This window comes from Podarcis vaucheri (genome assembly GCF_965113315.1).
Source record: "Podarcis vaucheri genome assembly, chromosome: 6".
NCBI lineage: Eukaryota > Metazoa > Chordata > Lepidosauria > Squamata > Lacertidae > Podarcis > Podarcis vaucheri.
Genome location: NC_138764.1, coordinates 33,403,126 through 33,426,080, shown reverse-complemented (window position 1 = coordinate 33,426,080; position 22,955 = coordinate 33,403,126). Strand labels below are relative to the sequence as shown.

Below are 22,955 nucleotides of genomic sequence, written 5' to 3'. Positions count from 1 at the left end.
ATCTCACAGTCAGAAGCAAGGCAGGCGTATCAGAAGATGATTATGCAGCATGTTGTTGTTGTTGTTGTTTAGTCGTGTCTGACTCTTCGTGACCTCATGGACCAGAGCAGGCCAGGCACTCCTGTCTTCCACTGCCTCCCGCAGTTTGGTCAAACTCATGCTGGTAGCTTCGAGAACACTGTCCAACCATCTCGTCCTCTGTCGTCCCCTTCTCCTTTTGCCCTCAATCTTTCCCAACATCAGGGTCTTTTCCAGGGAGTCTTCTCTTCTCATGAGGTGGCCAAAGTATTGGAGCCTCAGCTTCAGGATCTGTCCTTCCAGTGAGCATTCAGGGCTGATTTCCTTAAGAATGGAGAGGGTTGATCTTCTTGCAGTCCATGGGACTCTCAAGAGTGTCCTCCAGCACCATAATTCAAAAGCATCAATTCTTCGGCTATCAGCCTTCTTTATGGTCCAGCTCTCACTTCCATACATCACTACTGGGAAAACCATAGCTTTAACTATACGGACCTTTGTTGGCAAGGCGCAGCATAGGTTTCCCAAAACTTTATGGGAGGGCCGAAGTTACTCAAAGGTCTGTTTGACAGTGGAACAGACTCCCATGAGAGGTGGTGGACTCTTCTTCCTTTGAGGTTGAGATTCCTGCACTGCAGGAGCTAGACGGCTTGGGGGTTCCTTCCAACTCTATAATTCTATGATTCTAGGTCATCAGTAAGTGCCTCAAGGCTCCTTCGGTTCTGAAAATAGGCCTGAAGCCACAATGAAATGGGTCCAGATAACCCTTTTCCTTCAACCACACTTGGAGCTGACCAGTCACCACTGCCTCAACAATCTTGCCCATCCACCACCCTAAATAGTTTATAAATGTATAGTTCCATATGTGTCTATAATTGATGGACAGTGAATGAGGCTTCCACCCATTGTCGTGTTGAAAAGCAATCAAGTTGATAACCAACAGCTAGTCCATATTTTGTTGTTCCAGAGTAAGGTTCCATGTGATTAGAAAGTATCGTGGCAAATTTGTCTACCCCCATGCTAGAGTAAAGGAAGACAGAGAGGCCACCAGATGCCCGGAGGCTGACCACTGTTGTTAACAGAATGCTACACTGAACGACACTGGTCTGAGTGTTTCATATTTTAAACTGTTCCTCCTGCATAGACACACACACACATGCGCCAAGATCTCTTTGCATATGGAAAGCGTACAAGTCAGGAAGAAGTGCTTTTAAGCAAGCCTTCTCCCTGACGTGTTAACCGACGCTTCCAGATTTTCTCTCTCCTTCCTACACACTCATACACAAATTAAAACCACAGTACTGCACGTATTCTGCAGAAGAACACTTTGCTGTTGACTTTGGAACAAAATAATGTGTTCTTTACAATCCATTCCAATGCGTAACCGCAGATTTACTGGAAGTTCATCTATGGGTTTCCAAAAGTAAAACATGTGAGCTACATGTGGCCAGATTCTTCTTCTTCTTCTTTGGAAACGTAAAATCCTCTTCCGTATAACAAGACTTAAAGTCAATCAACTGACCAAATCAGAAACAAATACATGCACGTATAGAAGAAGTTTTAAAGTGCTGTCATAAACTTACAGTGTGGGTTTCTGGAAAACAATTCTAAGCCCCTAATATTAATTGTTGTTTTGGACTGTGCATTTTAAGAAAAGATTACTTTTCCTGCCTAAGATAGTCATTAGGCAATATATTAAGAAAGCTCTGTGATTTATGATACTACTTGTAGGCTCTCTTGTGTCAAGCATTCAGGGCACAAGCCACAAATTGCAATACTTTGGGTGCCTCCTTCATGGCAGGTCCAGAGGTTGGCAACACAAGAACGGACTTTTTCTGCAGTGGCTCCGTTAGTGGAATGCTCTCCTCATGGATGTTCGTCTGGCGCCTTTGTTATACACCTTTAGGCGCCAGGCAAAAATGTTACTTTTCAACCAGGCCTTTGGACACCTGGTACCCTGTTAAATGTGTTGTTAAGGGGCATTATTTATTTGTTTTTGCTCTTGTTTTTATTATGTATTTTGTATTTTTTATATTGCATTTTTATGTTGTGAACCACCCAAAGATTTGCGGACGAAGGGTGGTACACAAATTTAATAATTAATAATAATAATAAATTACAAGGAGAGCTGGCAATGACTTTTAAGGTGTTTATAAGCCCAGAAGATAAGCCTAATTTCTCAAACTATTCAGCAGAATAAAGTTCCAACTCTGTGTAGAATCAACTGCACTTACATTTTAAAGGGATGGACTTAACATGTTATTGACCACTCAATGCAGGAATGTCTTAATTCTCATCTGAAAACGCACAAGTGTTTCATGGCAGTGATATATCACACCATCAGTAACATCTCTGTACAAGTGTCACTGAAATTAAAGAACTATACATATGATGACCCTATACTGGAATGTAATCATCCATTATCTCGGCTCTACAAAACTCCTGCAAGGCAGAAGGGGAATGTAAATTTAAACTAAAGAGGAAAAGTTGCTATTTTGGAATAATGTTTTAGAAAAGGAAGAAATATATTCAGGTAGGAAAAACATAACATCTGCAATGTTACAGTGTATATGTATCTATCTATAGGAGCAAGTATATATTGTTGCTGTTGCTGAATGAGGCAGATTCAAATCTCAGCAGTCCCCTAAATCACACTCTTATCTGGCTCCTAATCGAGCACTGATTTTCATGTCTCCTCCCCATGCTTCAGCTGGGTTTTTTGGCTTGCTGTAAATAATAATAATAATCAGACGCCTGGCTTTTTACCCAGTTTTTATGCTGTTCAAAAATAAACCACAAAACGTTGGCAGCAAGAAGGAAGGAGAAATGAGGCTTTGTGATTGCCACAAGGGCCAACCAATCAACACTCTGCACAGCCGGCGTTTCTGCTGAAAACAGGAAGCATCAGTTGCTCTGTAACTCAATTATATGAGGAAGGCTGTATTCCTTACGAAAGAAAAGGGCAAGTGTGAATCCATAGTGGTCTCACCAGAGTGCAAACTCTATACATCTCTACACCGCCTTACTGGTCCAGTCAGCATCACACTTATAATGAAAGCTATTCTTGCTTGTTTTTATTTTGTTTTAGGTATGCTGTAAGTCAACCCAGAGTAGCTGCGAAAACTTTTCAGAGTTTCAAGATGAATGCTGTAGTAGTAGTAGTAGTAGTTGTTGTAATAGTAATAGTAGTAATATTGCAGCATTCATCTTGAAACTCTGAAAAGTCTAAGCTCTGTTTGAACTAAGAGCATTTCCCTCAAATTCAGCATTCATTTTAAGCTCTGCAGTTTAACCACACACACACACACACACAAGTTGCAAGATGGCAAATGCGATGGACAATTAACTCCTAGGTCAAAATAGAAAGTTATTTCCTGCACTCTTTTGGTTGACATAACTTTTTTAACACATGTGTCTGAGGTTAGCAGTACTATTTATTTATTTAATGCATTTATATTCCACCTTCCTTCTAAGGAGATCATGGTAGCAAAGAGTCGCCCAATTTTATCCTTGCAATAGCTCTGAGATAGGTTAGGCTAAGAGAGTGTGACTTGCCTCAGGCCATACAACGGGACTCATTATGAATAGAAATTTCCGGGGTTCCAATTCGACATTCCAACTGCCACAACACAATTCAATAAAGATAGCTGTGTTTGTTACAGCAAAATGTAGGCCTTCTAAAGACTATATATCTACCGTGCAATCCAAATCATGACTGCTGCAGGGGAGGACAAAACAAAACAGCAGGATCATCACAGCATCCACCCGCTGGCAAGGACAGGAGGTGGAAGGATAGACCAATTGCTGCACCAGTCTTTGGTCAGGATTGGGCCCAGTGTATTGGCACTATGGGCAGATTGGAATCCAACAGATCCTGGCTCCCGCACCTGGAACACTGTGTTTCAGGGCTTTCTGCAGGTTGGTGTTGTGGTGATTCCATTGGAGCCATTTCCAAATGCCCATCTGTTCACACCACGGGCAGAGGCGAGCAGATCTGGGTGGAAGGATACATCTGCTCTACCCAAGGCCTCCCCTGGCCAAGTGCCAATGGGGTTTGGACTGCAGTGCCCATGTGGCAAATGGTCTCATGGACTAGAGTTCACTTTATCAGATACATGGAATGGTGGGCCTTCATGATGCAAGAAGAAAGAATTGTTGAAATGGCAAAGACACAATTACCAAAGCAACCTTCACAGTTCCTTGAATAATGCAAAAATGCCAGCTATCATACATGCTACAGTCCATGAATAAAGCATTTTGAAAGCTTTTAAAACTGACACCCATGACCAGTTGCCCAGACAATGAACAGAAGAGAACCAGGAACCAAGAATCACTTGATACAGACGCGCTAAACAGAACACCCTGAATAGGAAAATTGTAGCCGTTGGTTAGATCACTCTTTCCTTAAGGTCAGTACATAATCCAGCAATGCTGTTCTTTGTGGTGCAGAGAGCCTGCTGAAGTGGTGGACAAAAAAGAGGTCATGGGAGATAAAGCAACTCCGTCTCTTAGTAGCAAAGGGCACAACCCTGGCAGCAGTTGGCATCAATGGGGCTTTTACTTGTGAATGTGTTTAGGATTACGGCTGAAGTCAGTCTTTCGTTGCACAGGAAAGAGAGGGCGCTGGAGGGTTACATAGCTCTCATAAAGAAGGTCTGCCAACCCCATCTCTGACCTGTTCACATGCCACAACATTTCTACAAGAGGATCCGTTCATAGTCCCCAGTGATTTCTTCCCTCTCATCAAACCTAAAGAGTCTGCTATAGCGTGATTAACAAAAAAACCCCACAAAAATTAAGATGTAAAAGTAAGATGTCAGTATCTCAATCCAGTACATATTACATGGCACTCAGTGGCATGGACTACAATAGCACCTTGTATTTCTGTGTACTATATATTAAAGGAATCTGCTATAAGCCAAGCGTTCAGGTTCCCCAGTTCCCTGTATTCTCAAGATAAAGTTGTATGATGCTGAAAATCTCATCTTTTGTCTATAGCCAGAAAAAGTGAAAAATGGTGAGGGACCGGTCTGCACCAAGTGCTGTCTTACATTAAAAACTTGCAGAAAGGCAGTCTTTCTACCTCCTGAATGTCATCAAGCTCCAACCAACGTGAATATTATATTCTGTTCTCGTAAACGAAGTCCCTCAAGCCTTCACAGTTTCCTTCCTCTAGTGATTATGGCTACTTGTTCCTATTCCTCCAACTGTTCTAAAACAAAAAAGAACAATAAATATACTTCAGATTACACACTGACCGGACAACCTTTTTTGTCATTTCTAACAGGAACTGGGCATAACTGTCCTACTGGGTCCTTCATTCTCCGCTTTCTGTGCCGTTCCCCAAATGTCACCATCTGTTTCTCGTATTATCTCCTTCCCGTCCCACTTATTTCCCTGCTTTGCTTTCCACCTATTTGCATTCTATCATCTTCTCAGTCTAACTTTTTCTCTACAGCATGAAAAACAGCTTCCTATTCCTGATCTCCTTATCACAGCAAAGTTCCTAAGGCTCGCTTCCTGTCAGTGTTCATGACCTCCAGCCTCGACTGAGAAAATATCCAGCACAACGCAAGGCTCTTCCCATTCTGCCAGCATTCAATGACAAGCTAAAGCAGGGGTAGGCAACTGTGGACCCTCCAGATGTTGTTGGACTACAACTTCCATCATCCCTAGTCATTGGCCATGCTAGCCGGGGCTGATGGGAATTGCAGTCCAACTACATGTGGAGGATCACAGTTGGCCACCTCTGAGCTTAACGTTACTTCAAAGCAAACCCTTCCTCTTAGAAGTCACTCTGCTGAACTCACTGACATTACTTAAGTGACATTGTTGACTCATGGCCCTCTAATGCCTTTCTATTTTTTAAAAAATAGAATCAGCTTTCAGCAAAGCTGCTTCATACAGAGATTCTGACAAGGTTTCTTGCCTCCAAAGTGATGTCAATCCAAATGCCTTCCAGCATCTCTGACCATTGGCCATCTGGAAGGCATCCCGACCTACGGTCTTGCTCAGATGACCAGCAGGGTACACTGTGTGGGGGGAAGAGGTGGGGGAGATGAATCACAGGGGCAGACCCCACCCCTGGCCTCTGAACTGAGACAATACACATGGGAGGCCTTACTTTTTGGAGGGTTCTTGTGCATATACAATTGTGCGTGTACAAATTCTGCTCAGAGCTTCAGATGATTGCATGGAGGGCAGGGGCAGAAGAAAGCAAAGAGAGCACTGCTGGATCAAACCAAGGACCTATTTATCTAATCCAGCATCCTATTTCCCAAAATGGCCAAGGTTATGGGAAACCCTCCAAAAGGGGACAGGGGAGCTAGACCTTTCTCCCACTGTTCTAAATGGTAGGGTGGCACCGCCATTAATATTTCCTCTTGCCTTTAGAAATAAGGCATTCAGAAGTCATGATTAGATGGCAAGCAGGAGCCACACTGGGGTGGGGGAGATCGGATTACACCAACAGGCCCCTGCCTTGGCACCACACATTCAGTCCAACTTCAGATCCTATGCTTGTATAAAGACCCAACAGCTAAGGCGAGTTCCTGTTAAAAGGGAAAAAGAAAGGTGTTCAGTGTTTTATCTAAAGCAGGGGTGGCTAATGTGTGGCCTTCCACATGTGGTTGAACTACAACTCCCATCAGTCACAGTAAGCATGGCCAATGGTCAGAGATTATGAGAGCTGAGGTCCAGCAAAGTTCTCAAGTGTATTTATTGCTCCAATGACCTTAGAAACTTTTTGAGTTCATGTGCAGAATGCAAATGTTTAGTTGTCTAAAATGTAAAAATGACTATGGAAGGCATTATTTTAAACAAAGAAAAAAGAATGGCTTAGCTTTTGATCCCAGTGTACATCTCCTTTTCCCTACACAGTGCTTTAGATTTAGAAACAAGTTTCAGATCCTGCAGCATCTGACCTATTTGCAAAATTCTTAAAACAGAAAGCCAAATAAAAAATGCAGCACAGCGTGTTTAGGAAAGTTAAGCTTCCGATACACATTCTTGCCATGGGTATCTGATCTGAAAAGTGTTGTCCTGCAGGCCCTATTTTTCACAGATGATGAGATAATCACTGAATGCCAGAGCCAGCATCCAATCCAGTTCCAGCACTCACCTGGGAAATTTAATCCAGATTATCTTCAGAATGTGATTTGCCTACTCCAAACTGGGATTGCATTTGGCATGCCAATTAGACACTCTTAGTTATTTCAAAATACAATTATTACTGGGAATGCAGACATGTGAATCACCTTTAAAGTAAAAGCTATTTTCCCCCAAAGAGAAACTATTAAAATTTGAAAGCTATTTTGCAGGGCTGGCCCTACCATTGGGCATAGTAATGTACTTGCTTCAGACAGCTATTTTGGGGTGTCGTTAAAGGGCAGCAAAATATTAGTTACTTAATTTATTGTTTTATTTTTGCTCTCAGGGATGGGGAGAGGTACAGTACTTTTGGGATTTTCTGCCTCAGGCGCAAAATAGCCTGAGCAATCTTGCTATTTTGACTTTTCTTTGCAAAGTCTGTTTGATCATATGCGTAAGGGAGTTCCCCATGGGATAGTCCCTCACACATCCAAAATCTCCTGGGTGGGCTGCATGTGGTACTTTGAAGTCCCAACTTCAGAATTTTAAAGTGCTCAATCACCTGATGTTACTGTGATATCAGGTGACTAACAAATGGGAAACCCTCCCCACTTGTGAAGTTTGGCTTGCAAGTCTAGATCCTGATGAGGATCAGGCCCAAAGAGACAAACAGATTCCCCACCCCTATAATAAGGATATAAAACAACAGTATTTTCAAATATTACTGGAAGATTCTCAGGGAGTAATAATAATCAGCCCATGAGCCTTATCACTCAAAACATAAACAGATTCATAAGCTCTTGGAAGAAAGACTGAACTTTGGCTTTACAAAAGCATTTCACTTTTAGGGAGCTAAAATAGGTTTTTGGTTTTGCCCAATGAGTTGCTCTGACGTCTAAGAATTACTGACATGTTGCTGCTGCGCATATCAGGACATTTCTACAAATCTCGGCTAAAGGCTATGGGAATTGGAGAAATGCCAAGATTAGATGTGTTATGTCACTCACAGTTGTGCCCCCTCCTACTCCCACGTGACTCTCGTAACTTTTTTGCTTTTTTCTTTTGCTTAATGTATTACTATGTGCTCCATCAAATTACAGGAAGCCACAAAATATACATAATCACATCCTGAAGAGGAAAGCGGCTTTCACTTTTTACTGCCTGCAAACAGCCACCAAATCCATCTTGTTCTCTAACACACTTTGAATCTAATTTGACAAGCCATCCCAAGGACAGTTTAACAAAAGTCTATTTGAAAAGCAATATATGGAGGGTAGAGCACACCTGAATTTACCCGTTAACATGTGAGGAAGGGCCATAGTTCAGTGCTAGAGAACAAATTTAGCATGCAAAAGGCCCCACGTTCAATCTCTGGAGTCTCCAGTTAGAGCTAGGAAACACTCCAGTCCGCTTCCAATTGGTGTAGTCAATAATGAGCAAGATTGGCCAATAATATGGTTCAATATAAGGCAGCATCCTAGGTTCCTAAGGTTGTCAGGTGGTAGAGCTGGGAGCAGGCCTGCCCCAACCATGAGGCAGGATGAAGCCGCTGCTTCAGGCAGTGGAAGTCCCTGAGGCAGCACCCCAATGAGCACTGCTACCTGCCCTGTTGCCTGCATGGCTGGCAGAGAAGTGGTGCCAGCATCAGCACCAATTTCCCACGAGATCTCAGCGCAATCTCACAAGATCTTGTGGTGGACACGAGAACTTGCTGGGAATCGGCACAAGCAGTGGAAGTGGCAGGGCAGGGCAGGGCGACACTTCCTGTTTCGCCTCAAGTGGCAAAAACAGGATGAGCCACCCCTGGCTGGGAAAGACTTCTACCTGAGACCCTAGAGATGCCCCAGTCACCTGGTGAGCTAACAGGAATATTCAACTTTTTTTAACCTGAGACTGACCTTTAATCCAAACATTAGAGGAATGAGTTTGATGTTAAAGCCACTGGTTTGATTCGCTTCAGGTCAGGTAGCAAGTCCTAACCTTCTGGTTGAAGAAGAAAGAGCTCGAAGGCCAGACTAGAAGGCAAACTTCATGTGTAGCTAGGACATTTCAAAATGCTAGGAGGAACATCCTCTTTCCCTCATTGCTATTCTTCCAACACATTACATAGACATCCTTACATAACAGCTCAGGGATGGTTTTGCTGTTGGGAGAAAAACTAACTCATGTTCTTAGCTGTGGCTCTGGTACGTCAATACCCTCTGTACCCACTCTCTCAGTAGCCCAGCCCTTACAGAATCTGCTCAGCAAATACCCACACCCCCAGCTTGCCCCTCAAAGGCTGTGCAAGGAGTATGACACAGCCTGTCACAGATGTGCTGTCAGGTTTGGTGCAAACAGATGCAAACTAGTAGTCATTATCTCCAACTTAAATGGAACATACCATTAAATATTTAAATAAATATGTAGGCTTGGCGCAAGCCGCCCCACTATTGCATGAAAGGGTGGCTAGAAGAGAAACTGGGTTGCACACAACTAAGTGCTGACCAGAACAGATCTATTGAAATTAATTGCCCTAACTTGGTAGAGTTCATTAATTTTAATGTTTTATACAATGCAATAAGAAGAATGATACACACACACATCCCTCTACACTTTGTTTCCTATTTCGCTGAAGCAACTTGAAGTTTTGTCTAAAAATCATGAACAGAAAAAGGTTCACATTATTTCCAACTACACCTGCCTGCTATAAATTGCACTACCCTTTTATTTGATTTGGCTCAGACCATGACTGTACACACCTAAATTCGTTAATCACCCAATCCCAGATGCCTTATACTGTATTCAGAATATAAGAATACACAGCAAAGGATCTGGATATCCATCACCTTGTGAATAACAAAATCAGCAAAGTCATAGCAGCGGGATACAGTTTAGTGCTTTTTCTTCCTGGGGTGAAAAGGTCCTTTTTAAGGCATTGCCTCCTAACGGTTGATGTAATTAGCTTTCAGAGATAATAAAAGCTCCTAAGATTGTTTAAATAAAGCTTCACTGGGAAACTCCCTATCAGAAAACAAACCATTTTAATCTCTACCAGATTGAAATCAGAAAGGAGGCCAGGTTGCTATAGAAATAAAAAGGCAGTAGTGCAAAGGCTCACACAAAGGAAGTTCACAGATGAGGATGAGACATGTGAATTGGGTTGGCCTTTTTTTTTTTTTTTGCAACTTGAATTAGTTTTGAACAAGACACACAAATGTTAGAGGTTTGTTTATGGAACCGAAACATAGTCCTTTCATGCCTGTAACAAATAAAACTGCACTTTATTTCTGTGATTAAGAAGAAGACGCTCAACAATAAGATCAAGCGAACCAACTTTCAATACAGGCTATAACCCAGACGCTAAATGCACATAAGTGAATTAGGAAACTTCTCCCACACATGTGGAAAAGCCTTTTAAGCTCAACACCTCTAAAACAATGAGTCAAAAGGTGCTTCCTCTGCATAGAAGTCCCTCCTTCATCTAACTATGCTTTGAGCTAATCATTTATAGGCCTGGAAGTGAAACAGGCGCTTTGACAGCAAGAAAAGGAAAAGGAGGAGGATGCTTTTATCAAAGGTCGCCCAGAAAGAGGGTTGAAAGGTCTTGCCATCTAAGAAAGAAGGGGAATCCCAAGACAGGAGCTGAAGACCTCCTAGAGTCTCTGCATGAGCACGTCTTTAACAAAAACTTGCCACGGAACTTACAGACCCTCCAAGTGCCCCTATTTTCCAGGGACAGTCCTGGATTTACAGAAGCCATCTAGGTTTCTAATTTGATCCTGGAATGTCCCACTTTTCCTTCGGACATCCCTATTTTCATCACAGAAAAGTTGGAGAGTATGGAGTTATGTGATTCCCCCCCCCCCCCGAGTCAAGAAGATAAGTAACTACAACCTTTAGAAGACATATGAAAGGAGCCCTGTATATGGAAGTTTTTTATGTTTAATGTTTTATTATGTTTTTATATACAGTGGTACCTCGGGTTACATACGCTTCAGGTTACATACGCTTCAGCTTACAGACTCTGCTAACCCAGAAATAGTACCTCGGGTTAAGAACTTTGCTTCAGGATGAGAACAGAAATTGTGCTCCGGCGGCGCAGCAGCAGCGGGAGGCCCCATTAGCTAAAGTGGTGCTTCAGGTTAAGAACAGTTTCAGGTTAAGTACGGACCTCCGGAACGAATTAAGTAAAAACGCGAGGTACCACTATATGTTGAAAGCTTGTTGTTGCTGCTGTTATTCTACAAAATATAAGTGAATCGGAATGAGAGAAAAGGGCACTTGGAGCCTCAGAATACAAATACTAAACTATTAGTATGAGGAAGTAGCTTTCTTTTTTGCCTTGCAGGTCCAGTGAGAAGGGCCAACCAAGTCGGATCTGCATCATCTGCATCTGCATTCAGAGTTAACCGCAGCGCCTAAGATCTAAACTAACTAGCACAGAAGAAGCCTACATGGTGCCCTTTAAATGTTGTGGATTACATCTCTCATCATTCATTAACTTGCATGGCCAAAAGCAACATTATCTGGAGGACACTGCGCTGGATACCCCTGAACCAGCAAGTTAGCTGCTGTTAGTGCTTTCCCCTGATGGCTAAACCATCAGCTTAAATCAGGGGCGGGGACCCTTTTTAGCGCAAGGTGGTGGGTGAGTCCAGAGGTGATAGTTTGTGTGGGGGGGGGGGGGAAACAATGTTATTTCTACCTTCGTACAATACACTAATTTCTACATGCAGTCACACATCCTCTTCTATCCTCAATCTAGGAAAGTGAGATGCACTATCAGACTTTAAGGGCACATTCCAGTCAGGCAAACATACTTGAGTACAAAGCAAGGCTAGAGGAGGGTGTGGCCTGGGAAGAATTGCTAGGGTCCAGTTAAGAGAGGATTCCTGAGGTACCCCATCCCTGTATTACATGGATACTCCCATAGGCAAGCTGTGTCCTCTCCTCTTGGCTGCTCTGCATGAGTCCTAAAGGTCCTATAGATCTCTGGACACAGATCTTGAATATGTGAACTTTGCCTTCATAGTGATTCACTTGTCTCCGTCTAACCACCATCCCAACAGCCACTGGCTTCAATGGGAAAAGCATTTGCAGTATCAAGCCTTCACTAAATCTACACAGCTGCGATGAAATCGGCCAAAGTAAACTCATAGCCAAAACCTCCTCTGTCGTGACTTAACAGTGAGGCACAGCCTCTCAGAAATGCAATTTTTAAAAGAAAGGAAAAAAGAAAACTAGCTTGATGCAGATCATGACCTTCAGATAAGCTATTCTCTTGCAATCTAAACAGGTCTCCTTCAAGGTCTGGCATAGCAAATTTAATCTCAAATTCTTATCACTAAACCATCCTTGCATGCAGAAACTGAGAAACTGGTCTGGGCCATCTGCTTAAGCTTTAGTTCAATGCTTCCGATTGAAAATGACGTTTATCAGAGTGAAAACCTTTTGCCTTTGAAAAAATACATATGCTGTTGAGATGAAGTGTTCCCACAATGTATATGAAGAACTGCAACTGGCATTAATAGTCTACGTATAGTTGAGGGTTAGGAGTTTTTTGCTTATACCGCAAAAAGTTCAGCACAATAACCTTCTAAATGATGAATAAGGGACTTTGCGTACAGCTACACTAGGAGGATACGCACTGCTTTCGGCTGCAATGCATAGATTTTAAAACTTGATGCTCCCAAAGAGAAAATAACGGCATTTTTGATGGAAAGAGACCAAGAAACTGATCCAAAGGTAATCCCCAAAGTGCCTTCAGCATTGTGCTGCTTTTCAGTCCACTGAAGCTATAAAAGAGCTAATTGCACTTAAGTCATCATACCATTGAATGATGGCCACTACAGAGGCACTATGGTAGGGAGGCAAATGTTTTTCCAATCTGTGGTCCCCATAGGTGGTAGGCCATATTCAAGCCCACACAGACACACACGCATTAACCCACAATGATCTGAAGCCACACATATAAACCCACTCAACAACTCCAAGGGAAAAGCTGCTACTTGAAACACATTTCACGTAGGCCAGAATACCCAATTTAGCGACAATGACACTCTCCTTGTCTCCTCACACAATCCAGCCTTTGCACTGCCCATCAACCATGCATTTTGGACTGCTAAATGTTTTCACAATCCCCCCATTCTTGCAAAGGGATGCTGCCCATTGCACACAACACACACACACATTTTTTATTCTTTTGCAAACTCTCATACACATGCAGCTGTTTTTAAAGAAGTGAAGAAGCAGTGCAAGGCTGCCTCTCTAAACGTTGCTCTGTCATTCAAGGACAGTTTTTTCCCTAAGCCAAGAGTGAAACTGATCTGACTAGAATCTTGTTGCCATTCAGTCTTCTCAGTTTCAACAGCCCCTTGACTTGCCAGGCTAGAAGAATCAACTGCAATTAGGATAGGAATGCACAAGCATTTCTTCCCACAGTGACTCTCTTCCCTCCCATTCCAATTCTACAGATATTAAGCTACAAGTGCTGGATCAGCGCTAGTGTCATTGTACAAAATTAAGGGGGAAGCTGTTCACAGTACTCTTCAGAAATAACTGCCTGCCTGTACCCAGAACCCTCAACATATGTGGGGGGGGGGAGTTCCCTGAATTAATGTGCAATAGATCTATACTATTTCAAATCTCTAGGGAATCAGTCCTCAAACTGCCTTGCTAGCACATTTTAAAGGTGTAGACCAGGTTTGGTATGTCTGTGGTCCTCCATATATTAAACTACATATCCCATTTTCTCTTACCATTGACCATATTGGCTGGAAGCTGGTGTCCATAGCATCTGGAGAACAAGAAAGTTCTTCACCCCTGGGCTACTCTGACTACCAGGGGCTTTCTAGGTTTCAGACAAAGGTGTCTCTCGGCACCTGTTACCTAAGAAACTTTAAACTGGAGGTTCTCAGGATGAAGCCTGAGATCTTACACATGCAAAATATGTGATCTACAACTGTGCTGTACCCCTCCCATTCTAATAACAGAGAATAATAAATAAATAATCAAAGAGAACAACAATCATCGTCAAAGCGGATCACAAAAAACTGTTTTCTAGAACATCACTATTTTATAGTCAAAACAACAGCCAAGGAAGGGTAGGAGGTCAGGATAGATCTACATGACAAATGATTACTAGTGACACATACCCACATTTAAAGTCAACATCATGTCAGTTCAATAACACTTGATGAACAGAACTGTGGCATTTGGAGATTATTGTCCTTTTTTAGTAAGCACCATTTGTAGTTTTGAAGATTTACAACACTAGTTAAAATCGTGTGGAATTTTAAACTACATTCAGCAGGGTCTTAAGAGTCTATCACAGAAATCTGGTGGAAAATGTGCTGGCTTTATTACTAGGCATAGACGTAAAACATGTTCTGAAAGGAAGAGGTGAGCTACTCTTGGAAGATGGAGAGACAAAAATTCCCTCTGGCCCACTACACTCTATGGCTGGATCATGCCAAAATCAGATCAACCCCTCCCAGTTGATACAAGAATAAGGTTGTGTGCAACTTGTAACTAGTGTTTATTATGAGTGCAAGGAATTAACTCTCATTCTACAACTCTTAGATAATGGGAGTTGTAGTCCAACAACATCTAGTAGGCCCCAGATTGAGGAAGGCTGGGAACAGACAATGCTAGACTAGATTGGGAAATAGTCTGATCTGGTGAAAAGCAGCTTTCTATGTTTCCAATCCAATTTAGCTTTTCCAGGTGTCAAGACCTTTGTTGAACTATATCAAAAATATTTGAATAGAGATCTCATTACCCCTCTGGTTACTTGATTAAAAGCAATTTCATAATAGGTTGTTAGGTTGATTTTCAGAATCAAAGCAGAGTGGAAATAATTGCTTTAACATAATGGATTCGGCACTCCTACCTTGCTCTTCTATCAAGGCATCCAGAGCCACAATCCTGTACTTAACTATTTAAAAAAAAATATATGAGTTTGCTACCTTTATTTAGTCCCCCCCCCAAATAACACTTGATACCTTTTAGATAATATGCAGTAGATTTAGTAATAAGCTCACAGTGTTAGCTGTTCTTTACATCTTTTAAAATTTTTAAAAACTCTGTAACATTTTAATTGCAAAAAATATCTATGGGAAAACAATAGTATTTATTTTGGATAGCTCCCATTTAACGTGTCCGTTGCCAGGCATTCAGTTCCTTGCTGTGGCAAAGATTGCTTCTGTTCCACAATTATGGTGCCTCAGTCTTAAAGCAGCTGAGAAATTAAAGCCAATAAATTGCTGGCTTACAGTGCAATCCTATGCATGTATGCTCAGAAGCAAGCCCCTTTGTGTTTAATGGTGCTTACACAAAAGAAAGTAGGTATAGGTTTACAGCCTTACAGCCCTTGCAAAACAGAAAGTTGTAGCAAAGGATCTTCATCTTTGAACTTGCATTCCCCAGTTGGTCACTAGAGCACAAGGATAGTGACCTTTAGGGCATGCTGCAAAGTTTATCTTTTCTCCCAGGCTTTCTCTGGGAAAAATGGACTTTCTCTCAATCCCAAACTGCACATCTGCGTGCTTTTTAAAAAGCAGATTTGCCACAATCCCATCTAAGCTCTGGGGTAGAGGCTCAATTTTAACCTCAAACGGGATGCAGTGGTGAGCCCCCCGCCCAATGTTAAATTCCCTGCTCGTCGGCCATGTTGGCTGGGCTGGGGTTCAACAACAAACATCTGGAGGACACAAAGTTTCAGAAGGCTCCCTAATGTGCAGGCAGAGATCTTTGCCACTACCTACCTGGTTATTACAATAATTATGTTAACTGGAGAGGCCAGGGACCGAATGTTAAACCTTCTTTATGCACAAAGCCAAAGTCAGGATCCAACCCTGCCCAGACCTCAACCCCCAATGTCTCCTCAATTGATAAGCAAGGAAGCAGGACCCTCCAGAATGTCTCCATACCACCAATGATCCTGAAGAACCATTGGACCTGGGAATCCTTCCTCCAGACTGAAGATCTTCCCACCAGCTGCCTGGGTTCCTGGCGTGCTCTCAGATCTCCCCTGTGACCACAAGAGCAGATGAGATGATGAGCCATGAAAGAACTCTTAAGAGTGGCTACCAAAGGAGCTTGCTAGCTATCTGTAAGGCTATGCAGGAGGCAGAAGTACAAGGAAACTCCTCTGTGGATCAGCACCTGACAGGAAGGAGGTGGAGCTTCCAGGTCTATATATAAGCTCCCAATCTGAGCTGCTTCATTGCTGAAGCAATAGCTTCAAGCTCCAGCCTTCCTGACCTGGGGAAGTGGGCTGTGGTGTAGTGGTTAAGAGCAATAGTCACGTAATCTGGGGAACCGGGTTCGTGTCTCCGCTCCTCCACATGCAGCTGCTGGGTGACCTTGGGCCAGTCACACTTCTTTGAAGTCTCTCAGCCCCACTCACCTCACAGGGTGTTTGTTGTGGGGGAGGAAGGGAAAAGAGAATGTTAGCCGCTTTGAGACTCCTTAAAGGGAGTGAAAGGCGGGATATCAAATCCAAACTCTTCTTCACTATGTGCTCTTCCACTGAGCCACAATCCCTCCCAACTAAAATAAATAAATATCATTGATTGCATTGTCTTCTTAGAGGACACACATTGCGTACAAGATACAACCAGCAGCATAAAAATTTCAGGGATCAGTCCTGATATATTGGACGTGGACCTTCTACACACAGAGTCGTATCACCAAGCTACAGCCCTTACCCATCTTTAAGCATCACACTGAACACTGCTTTCTTTAGGCGTCAGAAAAACCAACCTAACTATCATTTCCATCCAAACATTTACAATCTGACCCCATGCACATTTACTCAAAAGTCAACTCCCACTGACTTTAATAACACTAGGACAGCACAGTTGATATGCATAGTAACTGTGACAGTATGATATTCACTTTGGCATTGAAAGCAGCTGCACTGATGCTGATGTGAATGTTCAGGGGTCTGTTGAGTTGCACTATTATATTTAACAGATGCTAATAGGATTGCTTTGTAGGGATAAGTGTGACATGGTGAGAACAGCTACCATGAATCAGGTTTTCACTGTCAGACAGCTGAAATGTACTCGCTCTTCTCACCTTAACTAGAAGGAAACTTGGCTTGCTGTTCCTCACTGCATGAATGTATGTTGAGAGAGTTAGAGTGGAAATAATGCTGCTTAATAGTAAAAAGTAGGAACGGGGGATATCATGGCATACACATAGTTGTGCCAATGTCTGTTGCTGAAGCCTTAAAGTACTGTACACAGAATTCAGTCCCATTGTTTCCAAGAGGACTTACATACAGTTAATGTGTGCACAGGACTGCTTCATATTTAGTTCAATGCGGCTTACTGAGTAAGCCCCATTAAACACAATGTGACTTAATTCTGAGTAGACATACATGGGATGATTCTGTTAATGACTTTGACACACGCCATTCCTAAGCATTTTTAACTGGCACAAACACCACAGAAAATTTTGTTACTGGAGTTTTTCAGCTTTGTTTTATAAAGGAAAGTAAAGGGCATTTAGATGTTGTGCACTAAAATCAGGCTACAAAGAATGATTGAAACATAGTGATCTGGTTCACATTCAGGGAAGAATTGGTAATGATTTGACTGTAACTACAAACTTCTTCAACTTCAGTGAAGTTGCAAAAGATCCCAAGGGGGCAGCAAAAAAGTATGATTGTTGAACCTACATTTAGGAGTCAAGTAATAATACAACCTACTTGACTCTGATTCAAGAGTACTAACTGTCAAATCAATTTAAGTTTTGTTTTTGTTTTAAACAGGAAAACAGTGATTCCCTCTTATGCACACTTCATGACAAAGAAATGGGCTAAAGTGAGGGACAGCCTTTTAAAGAATCAGCTGGTTAAATACAGAACACTCAACAACCATACATTGGCTACAAACTTTTGATAGAAACAGTCCAGACATGCAAAGCTGTATTAACTTAAAGTGTTATCCTTCTGCATTGAAAGATGTAGCCACAAGAATGAAACAGCAATAATCAAAAGGATATAATTTTGTACAACTCGTCCAAACAACATATTATGCTGGTTGTTGCTCTGTCCAATTCAGTCAATACCACAAAACCACAAATGGCAAACACTCGAAAATTCATAAACCAAACTTGCTCTTGCCGTCCTGGAATGACACTGCCTGGCAGCCCAGCTGTATGCAAGTTTACTACAAATAACTCACTGTATTCAGTGGATATTACTCCCAAGTAAGTGAACATGAGATTGAGAGTGTAACTTTCTTGACCACACTCATTTAAATGCCAATATACTAGTGTTCCCAGGAGAGTTAAAAGACATGTCCAACTGTCCAATCCTATGCAAGTTTACCCAAAAGCAAGCCCCAGCAAGTTCAACTAGGCTTATTCTCAAGTAGGTGTGCAGCCTAAGTTTCCGTCCATCCAGAGCTCTTCAATAGTATTCATCCACTTGATTTAATTTATTCCTGGTCCACACCCACAACACAAAGTTTACAAGCCTTCCTGGGGTCACACAAAAAGCCTGCAACAAGCTGTGAACAAAACTCACCTAACACTGTGTTTTAAGAAGTAAAGAAAATGCAGCATTACGCTAAGATGCTTTGGCTACACCATTTAAAAACAGTGATGTATTGCTGTTATATGGGAGTATGGTCCCAGAAACTTTTTATCAAAATGTAAACACAGCAAGAGCAGCATAGTTCAGATGCTTCACAAATCAAAAGGGAAATCATAGCCAAAAACTCAGAAGCATAATAGTAGCAGTTGCGCAATAGTAAACAACACACGGAACGCCATAAGAACTGCTTTGGGCACGTGCCTGAATGCACAACTGCACAGAATCAAAAAGACAAATTTTAAAAATGAAACGATGTAAAAGATCAACTTCCATCACAGAGACAGACAATTTCCTACTGTGAACTTCGCCCAAAAGCTCCCACTGAGTCGATGCACATGGGGGGGGGTGTGCAGGAGAGTTTATTTTAAAAGTATTCCTGCTGCTTTCATGAAAGACCATGCTGCAGATTGTGAAAGGGGACTGACTGATCTGATATGTTGCGCGCGCACACACGCCGGTTTTTACTTTTTATTTCATTGTGTTTGCCGGATCTCTAACTGGATTTGCGATGGCTTTTAGCTAAATCCAATAGTGTGTCGCTGTTGTCTTTTTTTACAGATTTATATTCATGAAAGATTTTCTTGACTCTCAAAAGTGCATGCCTTGTCTCTCTTTTTCAGGTTGCACGGCCTTTCTGTTGTTGTCGTCGTGTGTGTGTGTGTTTTTAGGACGCACGATCTTTCTGTTGTTGTTGTTGTTGTTGTTGTTGTTGTTGTTGTTGTTGTTGTTGTTGTTTGTTGTCTCCCTCGGATCTCCAATCCTGCAAGACTTCCTGCGCCTAGGAAGCGACTCCTCTCGGCGTCTAAAAAGTCGCCTCGCATAAACCGTTTTTGCTCCTCTCAGAAACGAACCTATATATGAAACTGCCCCACTCGTGAGGGGGTTTCCGATTTTGTTCCCATTAAAAAAAAAAAAAAAAATCCACCCCTGCTACCATCATGACATGTTTCCCACGAGGGTGGAAACACAAAACGTGACTTTTCTTCGCGGGAGGATTTCCTCGTCTTATGCTGTTCTCGGGAGGGAGAAGAGACGGAGGGTTGCCCGGCTTCTTCCGAGGGGATTCAGGTCTTCGGGACGGACACACCACGCGGCTCAAAAACGCCTCTATCCCGGCATTGCCCCGCATTTGCGTCCACACGGCGCCGCTCCCTCCCCGCCCCCCCTCCCAGCCGTGCCCCACACTCTTCCCACAAACACCCCCCCACACACACACACACACGTCGGGCCCCTACCTTGCAAATAACCGAAGCGCTCTCCTCTCGGAGCCCCTTTCCTCCCGGCTCTGCCTCCCCTTCAGTCCGGAGGAAGCGGCGGAGAAGACTCTCCTCCGATGAAGCCTCTCTGAGGAGAGCCGGAGGAACGGACGGGAGTGGCGCGCGGCCCCGCCGCTCAGAGCAGAGGCGGCTTCCCATTGGGCGGAGGGGCGGGGGCGGGGCTCGCGGGGGACACGCCCCTCTCGCTCTTTCTCCCCCTTCGCGCGCCTCGGCGGGTCATTCAGTCCCCTTCGGGGAGCCCCGGAGGGAGGACGGGGTAATGGTACACTCTCAGTGGTGTTTCCTCACCACCTCCAGATTATCGATTTTTTTTTTGGGGGGGGGGTCCGCGTGGCGGAAGGAAACGTGGGAAGACCCGGGTCTTTCGGCTTGGGGCTGCGTCTCCGCCGCTACTCCCTCCCTCTCTTCCCGGGTCTCGGCTGTTTAAAAACACGTTGTGCAATATGTATTACAGCTCAGTCTTCCTAAATCCGGACAGTTTCCCTAGCCGTTCCCAGCGGGAACCTCTCTAGGTTAAAAGTTGCCGCCGGACAAGTCGGATTTATCACTTTCTCCAACTCAAAACTTCTGAAAGTAGTCATTGCAACATTTGCACCTTTTTCCCACCAGGGCATGTCCAGCTGGTGCAGAATTCCGCTGCCAGGTTTGAGTAGAGTTGCCATATTTCAAAACGTAAAAACCAGGATACTGAAGGAGGTGAGGACAGGTGACCCCACTTAGGTCCGAAGTCACCCCCCCTAAAGCAGGCTCAAAGCTTCTCAAAACTTTTCAAAATCACCCCAAAAGTTGTTTTTAGGAAACCCCCAAAATTGTTGAGATATATTTTTTCTTACCAAAACGCCAAATTGACTTGCCTAAGATCCAGGACAAAGAGCCACATTTCAGAAATTTCCCCCAGGCGTCATTTCTGCCTTTTAAGGAACCTAACAAAATTGTTGAGATTTTTTTTTTGGGGGGGGGGAGTTGCTGAAATTGTTGAGAATTTAAGGAAACCACAAAAGTTGTGGAGCTTTTTTTTTTAGGGAACCACAAAAATTGTGGAGCTTTGTGGAAACCAACAAATTTCTTCAGCTTTAAAAAAAAAATATTGTCTCTTTACACCGACTGCCCCTCCCCCTCCCCCCCAAGGAAATATTCCGCCAGCGATCCAACTCATTCCTGACCAGTGAATTTAAGACTGGTTCTTGGTGGCTTCCTGCATAGCACAATCCTATGTATGTCTATTCAGGAGCAAACCTCACTTAAGTTCAAGAGAACTTGCTAGAAAGGCGGTTTAGGATTGCAGCTTTAAAGTCAACACTGCATTCCTGCAGGATTCAATGGGATTTTCATCCTAACTGTGTTGCATAACTGCTACTCCCCAGACAGGAACTGCACGCAACAAAAGATTCAAATCATTAACAGCTGGATCGTACATGACAATGCAGAACCGAGACTGCAAGTATTTAAACATGATTTATTCTTTGCATCCCCACCACCACCACCACGTTAAGATTTCTCCAGTTGCAATAGGGACAGTTAGTTACTCCCATTACAGAACAAAGTGAATCACCCCCTTGTTTCTGTTACAAATCCCCGCTCTGATTTTTCTCTTTATTTTAATTCAGTTTTTTTTAATTTTAAATCTAATACAACTTATATTCCTGGAACCTTTCCACATAATGAATCCAATCTTCCACAACCCTTTCTCATGAAACGGTGTCTCTCACCTCTTCCCATCTTGCCACCCTTTCAGAGCCCCAACCTCATGATGCCCAAATCCCGAAAGACACAATTGAATTGACAAATACAGTAGATAAAAGGAGTAGAGTGATAGGACAGAGGATGGTGGAAGACAGGATTTCCTGCTCCCCCCGCCCTGAGATTCTCCATCAGGTGCTCCGGGTAGTCCTTAGAATGCCTAACCCATTAACTTTTACACCCAAAAGTATTCAATGCGACCCTGATATAATATAAACTTAAAATATAATACTGACAGTCAACCTGTACAATAAAGCAGGGATGGGAAACCTCAGGGCAGATGGCTAAATGTTGCCTTCCCTGCCTCTTTCCCTGGCCCTCAAAACCCATTGGCTGAAAATGTATCCTTGAAATCTGTTAATGTGATTCGCTTGGAAGGTAGGAAGGGGTGTGGAAACTAGCCTATATTACAAAGGTAACATTGACATTAGGTCTTCCACTTTTGCCTCTGGCCCTGCCCACCATTGAGTTGTGGCCCTCGGAAGGCTGCCCCAAAGGGAATGCGGCCCTCATGCTGAATGGCAGAAGCATGCCTGCCCCAACTTGAATGGCAGAAGCATGCCTGCTGTGCTCCTTTGCATTTTGCCATAGAAGCTTGCCTCCCCGTGTGTCCCAATTTAACCAGTGTTAAAGTAAAGGTAAAGGGATCCCTGACCATTAGGTCCAGTCGTGGATAACTCTGGGGTTGCGGCGCTCATCTCACTTTATTGGCCGAGGGAGCCGACGTACAGCTTCCGGGTCATGTGGCCAGCATGACTAAGCCGCTTCTGGCGAACCAGAGCAGCGCACGGAAACGCCGTTTACCTTCCCACTAGAGTGGTACCTATTTATCTACTTGCACTTTGATGTGCTTTCGAACTGCTAGGTTGGCAGGAGCTGGGTCCGAGCAATCGGAGCCCACCCCGTCGCGGGGTTTCGAACCGCCAACCTCGGCAAGTCCTAGGTTCTGTGGTTTAACCCACAGCGCCACTCGCATCCCTAATTTATCCAGTTGTTATTGCATCCCAATTTATCCAGCGTTAAGCAGTTCTCATTATCCCCTCCCCAAGACCAGGAAACTCCTGGCCACTTTCTTAGGCAGAGTTTTGAAGGAACAGATGCCGGGAGCAGGACCATTTGTTCCTTGCACTTTTTAAATCTCACCTTTCCTCCAAAACTGCTCAAGGTGGCATAACCTAGTTTTCTTCCTCCCCGTTTTATCTTCACTACAACCCTGTGAGGTAGGTTAGGCAGAGGCCATGACA

The 22,955-nt window shown here is 43.3% G+C and overlaps 1 protein-coding gene and 1 long non-coding RNA gene across 4 annotated transcripts in view; one reads left to right on the top strand and one right to left on the bottom strand.

Moving 5' to 3' along the window:
• The window catches only part of TGFBR3 (transforming growth factor beta receptor 3), a 138,417-nt gene extending 118,353 nt beyond the window's left edge, over positions 1 to 20,064 (bottom strand). The window contains exon 1 of the mRNA XM_082227839.1: positions 19,930 to 20,064. The gene's annotated coding sequence lies outside the window, so the exon portion shown is untranslated. The remainder of the gene's footprint in view (positions 1 to 19,929) is intronic.
• Positions 1 to 22,955, top strand: part of LOC309535187 — a 130,697-nt gene that overhangs the window by 97,731 nt on the left and 10,011 nt on the right. The window contains exon 1 of one of the 3 annotated variants that reach the window (XR_014221083.1): positions 21,111 to 21,412. The exons of 1 other annotated variant lie outside the window; for it this stretch is intronic. This is a non-coding gene — a long non-coding RNA (uncharacterized lncRNA). Of the gene's footprint in view, positions 1 to 21,110; positions 21,856 to 22,955 lie in introns of those variants that run through there. One more of the 3 variants, XR_014221084.1, reaches the window with a different exon arrangement.